At 32.8% G+C, this 23,467-nt stretch overlaps 1 pseudogene; it reads right to left on the reverse strand.

Annotated features, from left to right (window-relative positions):
• Positions 1–17,670: 17,670 nt before the first annotated feature.
• LOC142636675 (1-aminocyclopropane-1-carboxylate oxidase-like) lies at positions 17,671–19,568 on the reverse strand (annotated as a pseudogene).
• Positions 19,569–23,467: the final 3,899 nt, after the last annotated feature.

A 23,467-nucleotide genomic window follows, 5' to 3' on the forward strand; every position in this document is an offset into this window, starting at 1 on the left:
AGGATGAAGTGCTAGTGGAAGATTGGATTTTGGATACCTACTCGGAGGATGCTGATCAACCTTTAGCTGTTGAGCCACTTGCTATTTCTCTTCCTTCGGCCATGGTAGAACAGACAATTATGGATGAGGAAAGGTTTGTGGGTGTGGATATTTCAGAGAGGTAAAAACCTTACTTAGAGTGGTTTCAAAGGAGATTCAATAATTTCGATAGTTTCCTTGGCACGTCCCTAGAGGGTTTGGAAGATCAAGCAACATAATTTTTATTGGCTGTTGAAGCTGAATTAAATTGGAGGGCTGAGGTGAACAAGAAAACACGTGGCTTAAAAAGCTCGGGGGTGAAAGGTTTAAGAGAGCTGAAGGGGTTGTTTAGTTCTATTAATTATGGCTTTACCTCTGCTAAGCGAATCGAGTTCTCTCTGTGGCTCAATGAATTTGAAGTTACTTTCCTGGAATGTCAGAGGGCTGAATGAAGTAGAAAAGAGGCTTCCGATTCTAATTTGTTGCATTCCTGGAAGGCTGATATTGTGTGTTTGTAGGAGACCAAACTAGAATGGATTACTAGAGGTATTGTCTGGAGTATATGGAGTTGTCCATACGTAGATTGGCTGTACCTGGGTTCTGAAGGTGCTTTTGGAGGTATTTTATTGATGTGGGATAGATGGGTTGTAGAAAAGGTGGAGGAAGCGGTGGGGCATTTTTCGGTTTCATGCAAGTTTAAAAATGTTGGCGACCAATTAGAGTGAGCTTTTATAGGTGTATATAGGCCAAATTTGAACAAAAGGCGTAGGTTGATATGGGAGGAACTAAATGGGTTGATCAGTTGGTGGGATTTGCCATGGTGCTTAGGAGGTGACTTTAATATAATCCGTTTCACATCAGAGCGACTAGGGGCTGCTAGCTATTCTTGGACTATGTATGGTTTCTATGACTTTTTCTCCCTTCATGGGTTGATGGATATACCCATGGCAGGGGGCCTTTACACCTGGTCCAATACATCATCAGCTTCTCGACTAGATCGATTTCTTTTCTCCCCACTATTGGCAGATCACTTCACATAGTTTACACAAAAAAGGATCTCTAGAGTACTTTTAGCCCATTTTCCTATTTTGTTGGAGGGTGGAAGTTAGCGAAGAGGTAGAATTCCTTTCCGTTTTGAAAATATGTGGTTGAGGGTGGATAATTCAATAAAGTGAAGACGTGGTGGGTATCCTATTTGTTCCAAGGAACCCCAAGTTTTATACTAGCTAAGAAGTTGGTTGCCTTGAAGTTGGATTTAAAAAAGTGGAACGAGACGGAGTTTGACAACGTAACATATAAGAAGTAGGACCTTAGGAGTAAGTTGAATTTTTTAGATGCTAAAGAGGAAACTCATAGATTAACAGTGGAGGAGAAGTTAGTACAAGTTAATCTTTGTATAGATATTGAAAAGTTGACTCTTTTATAAAAGATTAGTTGGAGACAAAAGTCTAGGGTGTTGCATTTGAAGGAAGGGGACGCTAATAACAGATTCTTTCATAGAATGGCTAATTCTGAAAGGAAAAATAATGGTATTGAAAGCCTAATGGTTAATGGTACCTTGTCTTTTGATTAGGGTATGATTGCAGACTGCATTACTTAATTCTTCATGAATTTGTATTCTGAGCAGCAGGTTGTTCGACATTTTCCAAATGTGTTAGTTTTTTCAATGATATCCAGGGATAATGTGGATTGGTTAGAGAGACATTTTGAAGAGGCAGAAATCTTTGATGTTGTTCAGAGTTTTCATGGTGATGAATCTCCTGGATCAGATGGCTTCCTAATGGCTTTTTTCCAAACTTGCTAGGGGATTATCAAACCTGATCTTATGGTTGTATTTCATCACTTTTTTGCTAAATGTTAGTTTGAGAAAAGCTTAAACGCTACTTTTATTACTCTCATCCCTAGAAAACACGCAGCAAGTGGGATTAGGGATTTTCAGCCCATTAGTCTTGTTTGGGGGGGGGGGTGTTTACAAAATTATTGCTAAAGTCTTGGCTAACCGACTTCGCATGGTTACAGGGGATATAATCTTAGTATCTTAGAATGCTTTTGTGAGGGATAGAGAGATCCTTGACCCTATTCTTATTGCTAATAAATTTCTTAATAGTAGATTGAAGTCTGGGGTGCCGGGACTAATTTGTAAACTGGATGTTGAGAAGGCTTTTGACCATGGAAATTGGAATTTTCTTTTGCAAATGATAGAAAGAAGTGGGTTCTTTGCCTAGTGGAGAAAATGGATTTTCTTTTGCCTATCTACAGTCCGCTTCTCTATCTTGATTAATGGCTCTCCTTCTGGGTTTTTTGGTAGCTCCAGAGGTTTGAGACAAGGTGATCCGTTGTCTCCTTTGTTGTTTGTTTTGGTGATGGAAGCTCTTGGAAGAATGTTGGATAAAGCAGTTCATGAAGGATGCATGTTAGGATTTAGTGTGGGTAACTTGGAGGGAAGATCCTTGGCAGTGTCTCATCTCCTTTTTGCGGATGACATTCTAATTTTTTGTGATGCTGATCTAGAACATATTTTGATTCTTCGTATGTTTCTTATTTGGTTTGAGGCAGTGTCGGGATTAAAGATAAATCTGGGCAAGTCTGAATTGGTTCTAGTTGGAGTAGTGCATAATATTGACTTATTGCTAAGTGTTCATGGTTGCAAGCAAGGCTCTCTTCCAATGAAATATATGGGTCTTCCTTTGGGTGCTAAATTCAAGGATAAGACTATATGGAATCCGATTTTGGAAAAAATGGAAAGGAAATTGGTGGGTTGGAAACTCTTGTATTTATCAAAGGGAGGTAGAGTCACTCTAATCAAGAGCACCCTATCTAATTTACCCACTTACTTTCTATCTCTATTTCCTATACCTGCTAGTGTGGCTAACCGAATTGAGAAGCTTTAGCGGAATTTCTTATGGGGCGGTTTTGGTGATGAACCTAAAATTTATTTGGTTATGTGCTCCTATTTCTTTGGGTGGATAAGGGATAAGGAAGATAAGTCTTTTCAATAAAGCTCTACTTGGGAAGTGGTTATGGAGATTTGAGATTGAGAAGGATGCCATTTGGAGACAAGTGATAGAGATGAAATATGGATGTGTGGGGGGGGGGGGGGTACCAAATTTGTTAATGGTCCTTACGGTGTTGGTTTATGGAAGAGTATCAGTCAGAGATGGCCTTCTTTCTCATGCCATATTCGGTATGATATTGGTGATGGGTCTAGGGTGAATTTTTGGCAAGACCGTTGGTGTGAAGAGACATCTCTTGCAGTTAGCTATCCTGACTTGTTCCGATTTTGCAGGAAGAAGGAGGCTAGTGTGGCTGAGCTTATGAAGTCCTCCATTGGAGTCCTTTTTTTGGGATGTGAGCTTCTTTAGGGGTGTGCATGTTCGAGAATTAGAGGTTATGTCAAGTTTAATGGAAACCATATATGGTTCTTCAATAAGGAGGTTTGGTGAGGATAAGATGTGTTGGATACCTAGCAAAGATAAGGGGTTCATGGTGAATGATTATTATAGAATTTTAGTTGGCCCTACTATCTATGATTTTCCTTGGAAAAGTACTTGGAAGCAGAAGATTCCCTTTAGAGTGGCTTTCTTTGTATAGACTGCTGCCTTAAGGAAATGCTTAACGATTGATAATTTACAAAAAAAGGAAGCTGTGGATATTGGATTGGTGCTACATGTGCAAGAGTAATGGTGAATTAGTTGACCATCGCTTCCTTCACTGTCCCGCTGCTATGGATCTATGGTCTATGGTTTTAAGTTTATTTGGAGTAAATTGAGTTATGATGCATACTGTTTTGGGGCTGTTAGGGTGTTGGCAAGACAACTTTGGTCGTCATCAAAATGGTTATATATGGTCTTTGGAGGGAGAGAAATAGTAGATGTTTTGAAGATATTGATAGATCTATTTCGGACCTCAAGCTATTCTTTTTTAGAGATTTTTTGGATTGGTTGTTTGCTTTGAAAAAACAATCATTCCCTTTTTTATTGATTTTCTAGATTCATGCAATTTTTGTATTTGATTTGTTGCCCCCTTGTATACTCCCTGCGTACTAGAGTGTTTCCTTTTTAATATCAATAAAACTTATTACTTATAAAAATAAATAAATAACTGTTGATTCTCGAGGAGGCTTCATCTTTTAATTGAGTTGTCTAATTGTACATTGTTGTGAACTCGGATGTATCTTAGAATAAAAGTTGTGTTCATGGAATGGTCCAAATGATGTTTTATTGTAGAGTGAATGAAATCATGATTTTGACCTTGAATGAGTGTTTGATTGCAAAATAGTGTATATATATATATATATATATTGTTTATACAACTTCAAAAATCTTGGTTACATATGTACAAAATAAAGAACTATCAACTATGTGTTTTGAATACAATATTTAAATTAAAACTCCATAAACATAAAAATAAATATAAACTTAACCTTTATTTTATTTTATTTTGTTAAAGTTTTATCCTTAAAAAAAAAGTTAGTTTCTCTTCAAATATAAAATGAGAATATATTGGAATTCTTGTACCAATATTTGAATTCATTAGGTTGTTTACACTCAATTTATTTTTTCTTTTAAAGCATAAATCAATTCAATACAAAGTTTGAAAGGGACAACAAACCTCTAGAGTATTTAAATTTTAAACAAATTTTAGTTCTTAAAAACATTCAAACCTTTTTTTTTTTTGTTATAATTTTTATTTGAGAATTTGTTGATTGTGATTTTGAGCAGGCCACAAGAACCAAACAACCCCTCAATTCATCCAACGTATTTACACGACTTCTTTAAGTAGTTTCTTAATTCTTTGAACTCTACCCTTTTCTTATTATTTTTATTGATTGTGATTTATATATAATATTGATAAAAATAACTAAAGATCTCACATAAAAAAAATAATAAACACTAAAGTGCTTAATCAATTTCTTATCCTAAAAAAGAATAAAAAATAACTGATTAGTCAATTATCCAAAATGTTTGAACAATTTCCACCATGTTCATTAGTAATTTTGTATATAGTGAAAAACACAATATTATTGCTATAATATAATCCATATTGGAGGATCGTTAGTTCTATTATAAACTCTTCAAATTCCTCACCACCTTCAGATGGTCAATCAATCTCACATATGAATTTACACGCAAAGATTACTTTAGATATGTCTTCCATGTTTAATGTATCCAAAATTTTCTTTTATTTGTAGGAACACTCAAAATATGTAATTTATTAATTGTTAACCTCTATTAATTAAATAACCTACTTGTAAATGCATTTTAGATTCAATTAATTTATTAAATTCAAACGAGAACTATATTAAAACCAGTATTTTTAAACTTAAGATAGAAAAATAAAAAGCTTTTATTGATGCTAAAAATTCTAATAAATGATTAACATATATACTAGTAAAAGGATGCCCATACTAGGATGAAGTTGATTTGTCTCTATACATTGAATAATAACACCCCAAAAACTCTAAATGTAAGGTATAAAAGAAATTAAGATTCACAGGATCTTACGTGACATGCTTAAATTCTTTTCATTTTTTAGTATGAAAATTTTATGTTTTTTTTAAAAAAAAATACACACACACATATATAAACTTATTAAATGAACCCTTATATAATAGTTTATTTTGATTACTTTTTGTTTCAATGATCTTAAAGGGTTATAAATATTGAAAATAAATAACTATATGATTTTAATACAGCTCGTAAACAAAACTTTCATAAACATAAACTTTTATTTATTTTTAATTTTGAACCTATAAACTAATGTTTTTTTTCCTCTAAATTTAAACATGAAAGTTTATTGACATTAATAAACCAATATTCGAGTTTATTAGGTTGTTTATAATTTTGTTCTTTTGTGGTCTTTCAATATATAAATGAATTTCATATTTTAAATATATATATATATATATATATATATATAAAAGACATCAAACTTTCAAAAGTTCTAAACTCTAAACAAATTTTAGTTCTTATAGATATCTAACCTTATTTTGTAATTTTCTTATTCTTACAAATTCTTTGGTTGATCATGATTTGGAGCTAGCCATGGGGATCAAGGTATTCCATCAATTCACACAATATATTTAACATAAAGGTTCTTATAGGTTTGCTTTGGATGAACTTTTTTTTAATAATTATATTTGCAATTAACATTAATTATGAAAATCTTTAATCAATTCTCCCAACATATAATAATAATAATAATAATAATAATAATAATATGTAAAACTGAGAGAAAATCAAATTAAATTCCAAATTTGAATTCAATTAGAGTCCAATTTTACGTCATGTGTCTCATCTAATTTAAGTTTTTAAATGTTTGTGCCAAGTGAGTTACTTAATGTACAAATTGAATTTCAATTAGAGTTTAATTTTGCGACATGTGTCCTATTTAATCTAAGTTTTTTAATTTTTTGTACCAAATGAGTTAATTTAGTGTAAAAAACGATGAGCCCAATATAAGTAAACCATAAAAAAAAATTTGAATAATTTTATATTTATGAGCCTTTTTTTTTGTAGAACAAAAAAAATTCAAGTTTCTAAGTCATATATATATATTAATAAGTAAAGTTAAGAGAAAATCCAATTAAATTTTAAATTGGAATTCAATTAGAGTCTAATTTTGTAACATGTGTTCCATCGCATCAAAATTTTTAAATTTTGGAACCAAGTTAATTAGTTTAGTGTAAAAATTGGTTAATTTTACGGCACGTGTTCCATCTAATCGAAGTTTTTTTTTAATTTTTGTGCCAAATGAGTTAATTTAAAGTAGAAAATGAGGAGTCCAATATAAATAAATCATAAAAAACATAATCATATATCTAATACTATATATAAAATTAGAGGAAAAGAGAGTTTGAATGATTTTATATTTATGTGAATTTTTTTTAATAACTATAAACAATTCATTTGGCACAAAATATATATATATATATATATATATATATATATTAATAGGTAAAGTTTAGAGAAAATCCAATTAGATTCTACAATTGAAGTCCAATTTTGTGCCAATGTCCTAAATTATTTATTTTTAGAGAGAATTTTATTTCTTAATTTTGGAATCAAATGTGGGATCATATTATAAATATCCATTTAAGTGAGTTATTATGTACAAAATCCAAAAAGTCTATAATTAATGAACATAAAAATATTTTAAAAATGGACAATTTATATTTGTTACCTAATAACATTCTTAGAAGACTTCTTAAAGAGGAAAAAAAAAGAAAAAGAATGACTATCAATAATATTTAAATTATATATGTAAGAATATTATACTATGCATTTTAAGGTGTATTTTTTAAGTATATCCATGCATATGCATGGGGTTACAAGCTAGTTCACATATAAAGCAACCTTCAATGCTAAAGTATTCAAAGCCCCCACCCTATTCATTAGTATTTCTACATTCTTTGAGTTAGTGTTAACCTTTAAACCCCACATGGTCACAAACAAAAGCTCCTTCAATTATTTGTTCTAGTGTTTGAAGTGTCCACCATTTTCTTTCACTACTTGTGTCAATTAGCTGTGATACCTCTATTTATCAAATAAGGGTGAATGTATTTTAAATTTAATTAATTATTATGTTCACAAAAAAGGCATATTAAAACCAAAATTAACAACAAACATTAATTGACATGACAATCTCCAAAACATGATTAACAAAAATACTAGTAAAAGGATGTGTGCACTAGGATAAAGTTAAATTATCATCATGCTTTGAATTTGTTTTAACAAAAAAACTTAAAATGTAAGACATAGAAAGAAGATTAAGATGCAAAAGATCTCCATATGTGCTCAAGTGATTTTACTTTCTAACATGTAAATTTTATCTTTTTATGTAATATATATTACTAAATGAATCCTAACATATAGTTTTTGTTGTCTCACATATTAATACATGAATGCTACTTTAGGTATATCTCCTGTTTGCAAAGATCATACCATTTTCTTTCAGTTGTAAGAACACTTAAAATATGTATTTTACTAATTGTTAGTCAATATTTATTAAATAATTTTCTGTTGAATGCATTTTAAATTCATATAAGAGCTACATTAAAACCAACCTTGAGAGCTTAAGATACCACAAAGTACAAAGTACAAAATTCTATTCAAACTCTAAAACACGATCATCAAATATACCACTAAAAGGTTGTGCTCAAGAATTTTTATTTTCTAATAAGTAAATTTATGTAGTATCTACCTATCTTTTCTACATAAGTTACTAAACGAATCCTAACATGTAATTTATAATTCCTATATAATTTCAAAAATCTTAAAGGGTGATTAGCAGGGATGGAGGCAGGAGTTCTATTGAGGGGGAGGGGGGAGGGGGGAAGTATAAAAACTTTTTTTTTTTCTTGAAAATTCAAACTAGCATCCATTTAGTATAGCAAATGGAAAGATACAAATAATTATTATTTTTAATAAATTACGAAACAATTATATATCAAAAAGGAATATAGCATTATTTTAAATCTCAAAAATCATCATAACTATTATAATTATTTCAAACCAAGTATGAAAATTTTCAACCATAAATTTATAATTTGGAATAGCTTGAGTAAAGCATCAAACACCACTTCCTTGTACATAAAAAATCTCATTAGGAACTTAAGTAATTGTGTCTGTGTCATCAACCATTGAACAATGTGTAGGGTGTCATGACTCATGACTCGCTTGGGTGTGGCATTTTTAATCTTACTCTCTACTAATTGCTAGACATAACAGTAACCATTCCACTAAACAAAAAGACAAAACATCTCAACTTAATTAATTGTTCAGTTGCAATAGAGCAACTCCCAAAACACATTATACACCACTTTATAACTATTAAAAAAAAAAACCAACTCATTTCAAAGTCAAATAAAGTGAAGCAGTAATAATGCCGTTCAAAGAAAGAGATTAGACAATAAGAAATTAAAAGACACAAAAAGAAGGAGAGAGCAACTCAGCAAAAAAAAAGGGTAAAAACTAGAGTCAGAGCAGCTTAGCAGATAGGAGATTGGACACACAGTCTCATTGAAGAAGTAGAAACAGCGACAGTGTCATGAGTGGATCAAAGAGGGCAAAATCACACACTCTCTCTCTTTGTTCGACTGGTATTTGTATTATCTTTTTTAGGAAATTTTTTCCTTAAAATTAATAGGGCTGAAACTGAAATTGAACTGTTGATTCGAAGATCTGATCAATTCAGATCTAATAAAATTATTAAGGGCTTTTTTCTTGTTTATTTGGGCTACTTTTTCTTGAATGTTGTTTGGGTTAATTTTTTTTGGTTAAAGAGGTCAAGGTTATATTTTGAGTGGGTAGAGGGGGGGGGGCAAGAACAATTTTCTTAAGCCCAAATTCAAAAAACTCATGAAATATTATATACTTCTCTTTTGTTTTATAAATTCCAGGGGGGGCCATTGCCCCCCAAGGTCATCAAATAGCTCCATCCCTGGTGATGAGTACAAATAATAAAGAACTATGTGACTATATTTTGAATACAATATTTAAACCATAAAAAAAAAAAAAATCATAAACATAAATATTTATTTATTTTATTCTTTTTTAAGAAATAATTACAACATGCTGCTAACTTTGTAGCTTGAACCCTTTCCCCTTTAGACCCCCCAAGCACTTTATACATGGGGAGGTGCCAATTCAACTACAAGACTTTTGGCTTTTTTCGTAAGCTTGAACCTATGAATAAATGTTAGTTTTTCTTCAAGTATAAAGATAAAGTTGATTATAGTTTACCCCTTGTGGTTAGACCCAATTTCATGTTGTCTATTTGTCATTTGAAAAGACTCACTTTAACCATTAGAAGTTAGCTCTGGTATGCAAATGTTACCCACATTATCACCTTCATCGTTAAAGATATAAAAAGTATTTAAGAAAAAAAAAAAGAGAAAAGAAGATCTGAAAGGGTTATTTGAAAAGTTATAGAAATTGCTTCTGTTTTGGCTCAAAAACACTAAAGAAAAAACCCTATAAATAAATCTAGCTATATCTCATTTCTCTCATTTTTTTTACTACGGTAATACAGTTGAATGCTGGCTAGGACCCACTTAACCTAATTTCAGAATGGCGATGCTAGATTGTAGTCGGTAGGTTACTGTAAAATTATAAAGTAACATTTCCTCTTCTTACCTAACAAAAGGTCATATATATCATAGTTACAACTTTTTTCTTTTTCTTTCCTTTATGGTTGTTGGAGTGGTCGAGTGAGGAAGAATTAAAAATTACTAGTGGGAATTGGGCAAGAAAGATGGGCACAACAATGGATAGTTTTACTGGGTTATATAGCATAGAATCTCTCTCTCTCTCTTTGATATGATTTTGAGATTTTTTTTTATTTTTTTGGTTCTAATCTTTGACCAGCTTTGATTTATACAATATTATTATATATTTGGTTTCAATTTTAGATCAATAACAAGGTTTTTTAATTTTTATTGAATTCTTTTAATTACATTTTACTACTCTAAATTATGTCCAAAATTGCACTTTGTACCTTAAACTTTCAAAATGCACTATTAATGCCCTAAAAGAGGTTGCTGGCTTTAGGTCCACTCCATGTTTTAGATTTAATTCATTAATTTATATCTTCTAAAAAAAATTAATTCATTGAAATATACCATTCAAGTTTAAACTAGTCTTAGACTCTTAGATTGTTAGGTTTGCGTCAACTTCGTTAAGTAGTGGTTAAAGGGCCTTAGAGATATATGAGCTATGTTATGAGGGATGTTGTGGTGGCCTTTTGATTGATAACCATTGCAACTTACTTCAATAATATTGGATTGTTTGGAACCTGTATGGATTGCATAGTTGATCGTGTCTTGGACTCTCTTTGTTTTTGGCTGCACTATGTTTCATTTGTTATGATGTCTCATAATAATTAGAGGTTTGCATCATAAGAATTATTGTGGGATATAGAAACTCTTTCACTTTCTATAAAAGTTTTCTCACTTAACTGTAATTTTCTCACCAGAAACAATATCTTAGAAGAAGGAAGCATAATCAAGACTCAAGAGACAAGATCTACTTCAACTCTTCAAGGCTCAAGCTCGAAGAACCCGTTTCTAAAGACGACTCCGAGAAGACACACAACAAGGTCACTTATAATTTTCTTTTATCGGAAAACAATGTACAACTATTCTATTGGAGGTGTAAACTGATATTTTCACGAAATTTATAGAGAATTGAATTTTTATTTGATTTATCCAATCAGGTCTCTCTCTTTATCGGTTAATTCTCCATATCTTACCTTAGTATAAAATGAGAATAATTGAAATAAATGTTTATCGAATAGAACCTAATTGTTTTAGGCAACCAAATTAATAAATAATTGTTTTTTTTTTTTTTTTTGCATCAACAAGTTTGTTGACATGAAAAGATGTAATACAATGTGCGTCGTTGATGTTATATTTGTTGATGGCTTGACACAAAAAGATGTAATACAATATGTGTAATGCGTCAACTTATATAATGTCGTTATATAAGCTTTTTTGTGCCAAAAAAAAAATTTGACACAAAAAATTTATTAATTGTTGCAAAAAAATTTTACTTTTTTTTGTCAACTTTTTAAGTTGGGATGAAGATTTAAGGAATGATGATTTACCGCATTTCATTTCTATAAGGCAACTATTTGGTTGACACACAAAAAAAAAAAAAATGCATCTATTTTATATCTTCCGTGTCAACTTTTAGTTAATGCTAAAATTCGGTTTTCTTTGTAGTGATTAGGGAACTCATGTCACTCATCACTAGTACCCACATCTTTTAAGAGATGTTTGATTGAGGTTCAATTAATAATGATGAACAAAATTGTTAGAGAGCTGATTGTCCACACACGTGCCAATTAGGGTACTTGAAAAACAAGAGAACCAGCAGGGAGCATCGATGAGGTAATTCCGAAGAAGAATCTCAAAGAACTCATAAGTGTGCTAGGAAATTTCACGTACCTTAAGGAAGAGGTGGCTTGGTGCTTATATAGTGGTATATAGCCGACCAAGATCCCTTCAATGTAGGATCTTTCCTTGTAGAGAAGATTTGGAGTTAAGGCCCCAAGATCTTAGAGCTTTTCTTCTCATTTTGGGAAGATACGAACATATAGTAGGGTCTTTAGACGTGGTGTGCAACTTCTATCCATATAGGAATGCATGAGTGGGGAACATGCAAATATTTGTGGAGGGCAAGTGCTCTCACCTGTCAGTACACTTGTCATCCCGTTGGTATGCTTATACTCCTTTAGAATGCTTACCAATTCATCGGCATTCATCCTTACCTACTGGTAAGCTTGTCAGCCTGTTGCTAGTATTGTGGTTGGTACAATGGATTGTGGTTGGTGGAGCAGTGGATTGTGGGTCACTGTGGGTCGTGAGTCACAGTGAGTGTATGGCTGAGATTTGGTGGTGGATCAAATATGGTAGTGGCTGAGATTTTGTGATGGTGGTGGAAGGGGAAGGTGGATGGATTTTGTGATTTTGAAGAGGAAGGCCGAAGGTTGTGGTTGGGTCCATGGTTTTGTTTTGTTTTTTTATTTTGTTTTTCCTGTAGTGGTAGGTAGGGGGTTCTGATTTGTAGAGGTTGTAGATGCTGGTGATAGTGGTTTTGGGTGGATTGTGTTAGTTGTTTACTGTATTGAATATATTATTCTATTGTATTGTTTATATTATTTTAATGTGTTGAATGCTAAAATAAAACTTTTACTGTTGGGTGTATTGTAAATTGAGTTGTTAAAATAAATAAAATGGTTTTTTTAGTTGCTAAAAACTATATTTTTTACATGCTTTACTGTGAATGTTCTTATAATCTTTGTAGGCCTAAATTTTGGAACAAAATCCTTGGTGAATTTACTATCATTAGTATTTGGACCAATATTAGAACCAGCTAATTCGATTGCTACAATGTTGCCAAAGCCAATAAATTATAAAAAGCTAAAAATCCATCTCAAACACAGCAATATAGCATTTGTATTTTTGATCAAAAAATTAGATGCTAAATTTTCCTTCGATTGGATGAGCTAGGCATTTTGTCGTCCTCTCTGTCACATTCTCACTTCTTCTTGTCAGCATACCTAGTAGAAAATTTCTTTTAAGCAAGTCCTTACACATATAGTGCACCTAGACTTTTTCACTAAAACAAAGTTGTGAATCCTGAACTAATGATAGTTTTATTTTGATTCTTAATCAGGGTAATTAAGGGCTTGTTTGGTTTAAAAAAAATGGTCACTCATTACTTATTACTCAATTTTCATCACCCATCACTCATTACTCATCACTTAAAATACCCAAACTTCTTACCCCAACCTGTTTGGCACATTGTTTTCACTTTCCATCACTTAGATATTTCAACATTTTGTGGGACCCATACCTGAGTACAAAATCAGACCCTTCTGTTAGCCTACCTGCCTCACCCTCACTCCCCACCATTTTCTTGACTGCTCATTTTTCCTTCACCCTTTCACCCCTGTTCCTCTCCCAGAACACAAACACAAACCCACCAATCTCTCAAAATGGTTGAAGCTTTTGTTCAATTACTCAAGCACTGATATACACAAAGAATTGTGTCTTAAACAGAAAACCAAAGAAGCAAAAGAGAAAATCTTCAAATTTGAAGAAGTGGGTTTCGAAAGAAAATAGGAACAGATGAAGTGGAAGGAGGAAGAGTGTCCTAGCGGCGATGTGACCCAGGGGCGTGACCCAGCAACAGTGCGACCTAGTCCTGTGACCCAACGGCTCGATCCATCACTCTCTGTTTCTATCACTCTCCGTTTCTTTCTTCTTGTTCTTCTTTTCCCTTCAACCCCCAATACTCACATATGACGATCAAACCTGATGCAACGATGATCGAACTTACACAAACGATGATCTCCACCGTCACCACCGGTGGCGAAGATCAAATGGGTTCTGCGATGAAGAACCAAAAAAAAAGAGAAAGAAAAAAGAAAGAAAACTGAGTGGAACAGAGGAAGCCCCAACGGTCATAACCAGCCTGAGATGGATGTGACAATGCACTAGCGAAGGAGGCCACAATCTCATCATATCTATGGAATTGCCACTAAGTATCAATTTTTGAGTTTTGAAAACACTCAAAACTTGTTTTCATTTTCCATTACCTGCATCCATTTTTTTGAGTATTTGAGTCATGAAAACAATGATCCAAAACTAAACCAAACAAATGCTCACCTGTGAGACCCACTCGGTTTGGATGATGGATCATGAAAACTGAGTGATATCACTCAATTTTCATCCCATCCAAACAAGCTCTAAATATTTTGGTTCAATGGAGTACCATATTGAAGTTTTCGATATTTCTTGTTCTTGTTGTCGGTACTCAACTGCTTAGGTTTCAAACTTTGGTACTTCTTTTCTCTTAAATGTGCAGTTAGGGGGGAAAAATTGACTAAGCATTTGGAAGTTTTGAAAAAACACACTAAAAAATTACTTTTATTTATTTTAGCATAAAATTGTGGTGGTTGCAGTGGTGGGTGAATTTATTTGAGAGAGAATGATAGCAAAAGAGAAGGGGAGAGGGAGAGAGATGAAATGATGAGAAAAATAATAAAATATTAAAGAAATTAATAAAATATTCAAATAAAAAGTTATTATAACTATATGCACGTACATTATAACGAAAATGTAAATATACACATTTATAGATGGGTTGAATAACAGTTTTAAGTCATAAATTTTACAATTACACATTCACTATGAATGCTCTTAAGATGGTAAGGCCTTTACATACTTCTTTACATGGAGATTGGACAATCGCTCCTTAAACTTGTCTAATGATGGCATCTGGGGGTAAATGGGTTGAAGTACTTGAAGTACACAAGGACAGAGATTGAGAGTATGAACTAATATGAAATTTCTTCATAATGGCGAGACTTCCGAACAATTTGTTCCATTTTATCCAACAACTTCTTCTCACTTCTCAATAGTTCTCATCATGGTTGGTTTGGGAACACGAGGAATTGCTTTCCCTCATTTGTATTAGGTTTTGGACCAAAGTAGTGGGGGATGTTTGGGAGAAGAGTTTGAGTTATGTTGTTTGGGTGTTTTTGATATACGTGTGGGTGAAAAATTATGTAATGTTTTTTAAAAATGTGAAATGATGTGTTAGAACTAATCTACCAAACATCCCCTAAGTCTTTTAGTTTTTAGAATTGGTTTGGTCCTTTGAGAATATGGATAGTGTCAGGCTATAATTTGGGCTTAGTGGCAAGCTTCTTTGTGGGCTTGTAGAAGGATGTAGGAATAGCCTAAGATAGGCTTTTTGGCGAAGCTCCTTTGTGGACTTAATATATTTCAAAGGTTGGGCTACAGTTGGACCCTTGGTATGATCTCAGAATCCTTGGAGCTTCAAAATCAATATACAATCTTCTTGTGGATCCCACAAACTTGAAGCCAGTGTAGAAACTGTCTTCAATCTCTCTCTTCATCTCTTGACCAAGTTCTACTCTACATTAAATTAGGCCTCTTAGTCTCTGCATTTGATGTATTGAATTATATGCATTTTGTTAGGCCTTATGTATTGGGCTTTGATTCATTTTAAGACCACATTTCAAACAAGTGCAACCAAGATCACACATAGGCAATTGTGATGCAAAATTACATGGGCTAGATATCCTAGGGGCAGGATTTAATTGGGCTATCACATGATGGATAGGGTTGGGCTTTGGGTAGGACATTGTGTTTTTTACTTTGTGATACAGGGAGTGTCCTGTTCATCCAAACAATAAGGTTTGTTCCTTGCTATCTGTACCTACTCTGGAGAATCCAGTGAGTACTAGGAGGTGGGATGATTCCCGCCAAGATAACACAATATAGGCCTATAAGTTTGAGCAATGTCATTTCTAAACTAGCCTCTAAGGTCATTGCTCATACACTAAAACATTTCCTCCCAAAAATTATTAGTGAACATCAACGTGCTTTTATATCCGAACGCCTTATAACTTATAATATTTTAGTTGCTTTTGAGACCATGCATTATCTAAATCAAAAGAGGACTGGTAAAATTGGGGAGATGGCCTAAAAACTTGATATGAGTAAAGCTTTTGATAGAGTAGAATGGGGCTTCCTTAGAGATATAATGATAAAGATGGGTTTTGATGGTAGATGGGTAAACCTTATGATACAATGTGTTACTTCAGTTACTTACTCAATCAGATTAAATGGTAGACCCTGCGAACATATTGTCCCATCTAGGGGCTTGAGACAAGGAGACCTCATCTACCATTTCATTTTCTTATTTTGTACAGAAGGACTCTCATCTCTTCTCTAACAAGCCACTTCAACCGGCTCCCTCCATGGAGTAGCAGCTTGCCCACAAGGCCCATGGATTTCACACATTTTTTTTGCATATGATAGTATTATTTTTTACCAAGCCACAAGGGAGGAATGCACCCATCTTGAGTAAGTTTTAGACACATATGAGCATGCATTTGGCCAAAAAACAAACCAGTACAAAACTGCTTTGTTCTTTAGCCACAACACCACACCGAACATTCAGGAGAACATCAAGCAACGCTTTGGAGCCGAGGTCATAAAACAACATGAGACATACCTAGGACTACCTTCTTTGGTAGGTAGATCAAAGAAGAACACCTTCCGTGCACTAAAAGAAAGGCTTGATAACAAGCTGTCTGGCTGGAAAGAGAAAATGCTCTCACAAGCAGGGAAAGAAGTGCTCATTAAAGCGGCAGCCCAAGTAGTCCCAGCCTATACTATAAGTGTCTTTAAGCTTCCGAATACACTTTGTGATGAAATGACTAGCATGATTCATGCTTTTTGGTGGGACAATCCAACGGAAAAAATAAAATGGCTTGGTTATCTTGGGACATAATCTGTACTCCTAAGGAAATGGGTGGATTGGGTTTTCGTAATCTCAAATCCTTCAACTTGGCACTCCTCGCCAAACAAGGATGGCGACTACAAACCAACACCCAATCTTTGGTGTCCCTCGTTCTAAAGGCCCGATACTTTCCACACACATATTTTCTTCGAGCTAAGTTAGGCCCCAAGCCATCCTTTGCATGGCAAAATCTCATCGCTACAGCGTGTGGTTAAAGAAAGTTGCAAATGGCAGATAAGTAACGGTGCCTCTGCCCAAATTTGACATGACAGGTGACTCCCACGACCATACACTTTTTCGCCCCATAATAACATATCTGAAATCTCTGATCTTGACGAAGATTATAGGTTGCAAGTATAACTTTACACTTAAATTTTCTCATAGTAGTTGTATTACAAAATATATATGACAGGTGTTACTAAAATAATATATATATATGGACCCCATTATGTCACTCTGTATTGATTTCATGTATTGCTTCTGACTCGTTTTCTTAATTTGGTAAAGGCTGTTTCTCAAAAAAAATAATAAAATAAAAATTTGGTGAAGGCCAGCTAGCTATCCTTGTCACAATTATTGTTGTTTGACCAATTTCAGGAAGGCAATGAAGGAATTTGCATTTCAATTAGAGAAACTAGCTGAGCAACTCTTGGACTTGCTGTGTGAGAATCTTGGGTTGGAGAAAGGACACCTGAAAAAGGCCTTTTATGGGTCCAAGGGCCCAACTTTTGGCACCAAGTTTATAGGTCCTATTTCGTCATGTATGTGCTGGAACTGTTGGTTAGGTAAACTATTTAGTCATTTTCTAAATAGTTCACCTAACCAACAGTTCCAGCACATACATGACGAAATAGGACCTATAAGTCCAACCATATAGCTTACCTAAACAACAAACTTATTATTCACTCAACAAGGAAACAGCAAGACTCATCACTAAGACTTATTTCTTGTTAACAGAAACCCACACACTTAAAACCAGTTACTCCTTTCTGTCATGAGAGGACTCAGACGGTGGGAATAGGACCCATGTTAATGGTGGATTCCATGGCCTTCATGGCTTCAAATCTTGGCTCCTTGGCCTGGAACTTCAGGCCAGCATAGAGCTTCATGTAGTCTTCGAACACGAACTTTGGGTATACTTGCCCTTTTTCAGCTTCTTTCTCGATCAATAGTGGTGCTGGATAGATCACAACATCACTGCCTGGATTGTAGAATGATGCAATGGACATTCTGTTACCGTCTGGTTGAGCAACAACACGGTGCATCACACTCTTGTATTTGCCATTGGTAATGACCTACAAAAGGAACAAGAAGGAAATTAGCAACCATAGGATATATATAAAAATAAAATAAATCACCCTCATAAAACTAAAGAATAGAGGGCACACATTCTCTTTATTACATTCTGAAACCATTTCAAATAACATATTTATTAAAAGATAACAGCACACGAATGATATTATAAGTGGAAAAGACCTATGAAAGTTAGTATGCTAAGGAAGTACAATATGATAGTGGCAAACAGGTTGGGTTGGCCTTGGCTAAATATACCTCAAGTTGGTCACCAATGTTGATCACAATAGAGCATTGGAGGAACATCAATCCATTTGCCATCCTTGAGGAGTTGGAGGCCACTGATCTTTTCATCTTGGAAGAGAAGGATGATGCCGCCGGCATCGGTGTGGGCCCGGAGGCCCTTGATCAGGTCTGGCTTGGGGCAAGGAGGGTAGTTGCTAACCTTGGTGCCAAAAGTTGGGCCCTCGGACCCATAGAAGGCCTTTTTCAGGTGTCCTTTCTCCAACCCAAGATTCTCACACAGCAAGTCCAAGAGTTGCTCAGCTAGTTTCTCTAATTGAAATGCAAATTCCTTCGTTGCCTTCCTGAAATTGGTCAAACAACAATAATTGTGACAAGGATAGCTAGCTGGCCTTCACCAAATTTTTATTTTTTATTTTTTGTTGAGAAACAGCCTTTACCAAATTAAGAAAAACGAGTAAGAAGCAATACATGAAAACAATACATGACTGACATAATGGTGTCTACATATATATATTTTTTTGGAGAATTTTAATTTATGAAGTTCGCTTTTGTTAATAACTCTTTATCATCAGACTAATACACTGATCAGTTTTTGGTGTAAGCGAAGATTAAACCCAAAATCTCTTATATAACTATAAAATTTTTTACCAATTGAGCTAGCCGGAATTCACAATATGTTTGTTTTTTTTTTAATCTTCATCAAGATAAGGGATTTCAGATCAAGATCAGGGATTTCAGATATGTCTGAGACAGGAAGGTGGCGCAAGAAGAAGGTGCTTTCTCAGTCCAAATCATTGATTTCAGACTGAACAGCTTCTAGGCCCTTACTCTCCACCATTTCATTGAACCTCTGTTCCATACACTTCCTGTAATGCTCCTTTGTCAGCTTCTCCACGGTGTCCATGAAGTCATGAGAAATGCCATGATTGACCAACTAAAAATTATGCCCAAGACAACAGTTAGTAAAGCTTCTACATCATAATTGTTTCAAAAGAATAGCAAATTATATAAAAACATTACTAAACTAGTACCTCAAAAAAGCCCTCAGTTCTCACAAGCATCTTTTATCAGTTCCATAACTTCTCCTCTCCCTTCACCATTTAGCTTCTCCAAGTCAATAACTGGGAAAGTCTCCATTCTCTCTTTTCTTTCTTCCTTCTCTCACTCGTGCTGCTCTCACTTTCTTATGCTTTGTTGAAGTTTGATATCTGAGGGTGGCAAATTTATAGGCGCTAAAAGCAGTGTCAAAGAAGTAAAAAGTCATGAGTGGTGGGGAGGCAAGTACTATCATAAAAAAAACAATTGCCCACTTAGAAAAAGTAATAATTTTAATAAATTTGGTAATAGTTAATACCTTCTAGATTAGAAAAAAAAATGGAAAAAAAACTACATTATATCATTTTCTTAACTAACGTGTAACTAATTTGAAGATACCGGCTATTAGAGAATATAGAATAAATTAATTTTGGACTGAATTGAGATTGTTTTTAAAATAACACAAATTATCCCCAACAAAATATTTAAAAATGCACCACACATTGTGCGAAACTCAACTAATTTTTAATACGTAAATTTTAAAATTTATAAAGATTTCATATAGTCTTTTTTCACTCTTCAATATAATCTTGTCACATTAATTTTTATTTTTTAAATGGTAGAATACATAGTTTTACATACAATCATAATCGTTAGAAAAATACGTATAAAAAAATACTAAATAAATAACATGTTTAGAAAAAGCACAATCTTACTATAATAATATATTAGTATTATGTCTTTAAAATGCACAACTTAATTAAATATTAGTATATGTGAATAAGTCACAATTATAGTAGTAATTATTGTGTCATTTTTTTTACTTTAAAAGAGTTTTACTAGTTATCTTTTTAAACTTTAAAAGAGTCTTATCTAAAATAAATTAGTTATCTTAATAATTAATGAGTTAGATGACAAAATCACATTCATTTTATGATGTGTAATACATACATATATTGAGTTACTTTGTGAAAGCACAGTATGTTGGATGTAAATTTCACTATATTAAAATATAAAATTATAATATTTTAAAGTACTTGAAAACTTTTGATAATAAAATTTAAAATTTATTAAAACTTAGGTGTTATAGTTTTACATAGAATACACTATTAACAACAGAGTTTAATCTAAAGTTGATTATCTTAATAATTAATAAGAGTATAGGCACTTGTCGCAAATAAATAAAAGAACCACTTGTGCAACTATAACTATCAAAAACTGAAAAAGATTAATTGAAGTCAATTTTTCTTAATAACAAATGAGAAGGTAGATACTTGTCGCAAAAAGAAGATAACCACATAATCACAATTTCTAAAATCTAACTTTAATTATATTGTAAGCATATGAGATTTAGTTTCATCTTTTAAAAAAAAATGTGAAGGCTTAATTCATGAAAAATACATAAATGCCTACTTGCAATTTTTAGAAGCTAGCAGCTGCTAGCTCCAACATTCAACTAGTGAGCTTGTATGGCAATTTTTAGAAGCTATCCATCAATCTCTCATATGAATTTACACTTTGGATATGTCTTCTATGTTCAATATATCCAATATTTTCTTTTGTTCGTAAGAACACTCAAAATATGTAATTTATTAATTGCTGACTTCTATTAATCAAATAACCTACTTGTAAATGCATTTTAGATTGAATTAATTTTTTAAATTCAAATAAGAGATATATTATAACCAATATTTTGGAACTTAAGATAGAAAAATAAAAAGCTTTTATTGATACTACAAATTCTGAAACACGATTAACATAAATACTAGTAAAGGATGTCCATATTAGGATGAAGTTGAATTTTCTCTATGCATTGAATAACAACACCCAACAACTCTAAATGTAAGGCATAAAAGAAATTCAGATTCAAAGGATCTATGTGACATGCTTAAATTCTTTTCATTTTTTAATATGAAAATTTTATGTTGTTATACATATATATATATATATATATATATATATATAGTTATTAAATGAATCCTTGTATAATAGTTTATTTTGATTACTTAAAAAAAACTTAAAGGGTTATGAATATTGAAAATAAATAACTATATAATTTTAATACAAGTTTTTAAATAAAAAATTTCATAAACATAAACATTCATTATTATTATTATTTTAATTTTGAACCTGTAAACTAATTTTTTTTCCTTTAAATACAAACACGAAAGTATATTGAAATTATTAATCCAATATTCGAATTTTTTAGGTTGTTTGTGCTTTTGTTCTTTTGTGTTCTTTCAATGTATAAATGAATTTCATATTATATGTATAAATATATAAGACAAAAAAATTTCAAAATTTCTAAACCCTAAGAAAAATTTTAGTTCTTAAAGATATCTAACCTTTTTTTTTAACACCCCATTTTGCAACCTGCATTTAACCTCACATGGAGGGTAAAAAGGTAATTTCACCTTAGAAATATGCATCTTGATTCTGGTCATTAGATCCTTAATCTCATTTCGCCAAAATGATCTTGAGATTGTAACGATCAAATCAATTGATCATAAGCTTTAATCGGACTATTAGATAGAAAGTTATCATCAAATCAAGTTTTAATGGCCGAGATGTACAGTTACAAATTGAGTCTGACTATATGTGATTATGAACAGTTGATTCCAGTTGGATATAATTATAATCAGTTTGAGATTAATGATGTGTCATAATTTGATTGGCTAGGACTACATTTTATGATAAGGTTGCACACATTTAATTAATTAGATAGTCATACATTAATTATTCAATGAGTAATTTGCGCAATTATCTTTTATTAGGGTAAATTTGGAACTAATTAAGTCTGAAATGGGAGTGATTGGAGCCTATTAATGTTAATTGGGAACTAATTTAGGATCTATTAATGTTAATTGTGCTGAAATTATTTTCTAACAAATGACCTTTGCTCACCATTTTGTTGATATCTCTCATAATATTTTTAATCTGTGAATGAGGTTAATGTTTCCAAAAACTAGACATCTGGGGCTTCAATTTAAGTACAAGAATGAGACAATTCCGACTAAGATTGAGTAAGATATGATTTTTTGAAGTTGGCTCTATAGGTTGTTACAGTAGCTATGGGAAAACTGAATTTTGCTTCCTCCTCACTCCCACCAATCTCTACATTTAATGCACCAGATTTTCCCAAAAGCTAAAATAAGGTCTAGGTTCATGATTTTTTGTCAACCCTCGTTAAATGACCTTCCGTTCATATTTTCCAAACACTACTATATAAACCCCCCTTCTCTCCTCCATTCCAAAGCACAAAACAATCCAATCTCTTCTCCTCTCTTGAGTTCTAGTGAAGTTGAACAGTCTTGTCATATCTTGGTCTTCTTGAGACTCAAGGTTTTGAGTGGGACTCACTCTCTCTCTCCTAACTCTTCTTTTCCTCTATTCTTATGACCTTCACCAAGAGTCTCCTCCTCACTATATGGATCTTGCATGAAGGTATGATTCTTTTCCCTAATTGGTTTTTTATGTTGCCATGATGAGAATTTAAGATTAAAGCATGATAGTAATTATTTAAATTCCTTTGAATATGTTTGAATGTTCTTAAATTGTTTTTATGTGTTCTTCACATGTTTTTGGTTGTTCATCACATGTTCATGTATTACACTAGTTTTAATCTTAAATCCACATAAAAAATATGAAAAACATATTTGTTTTATAATTCTTTCAAATCTTTGAATCTAGGATACCACCATCCACACACATTCACTAGAATTTATTTTTCAATCCAAATGCAATGCTTAATAAACTGAATTAGGGTTTATCACATGCATACACATTAAATTCAACATGCAAATTGATTACATATTGGATGATATGATATGAATGGTGATCATCATAGTCTAGAAGACCAGTTTCACTGGATAAGGTGAGTGCCTAACACCTTCCCACCTTATAACATAGCCTCCGAGCTTAGATCAAGGGTTAATAGATCAAATGTTTATCCATGTAATTTTCGATTTCTAGATTGTAACTAGGAAACAAAGTCATGTATTTTATCTTAGATTGTATCTAGGACTAAAGCCATA

The sequence above is a fragment of the Castanea sativa genome, chromosome 5 (genome assembly GCF_040712315.1).
Source record: "Castanea sativa cultivar Marrone di Chiusa Pesio chromosome 5, ASM4071231v1".
NCBI classification, from domain to species: Eukaryota; Viridiplantae; Streptophyta; class Magnoliopsida; order Fagales; family Fagaceae; genus Castanea; species Castanea sativa.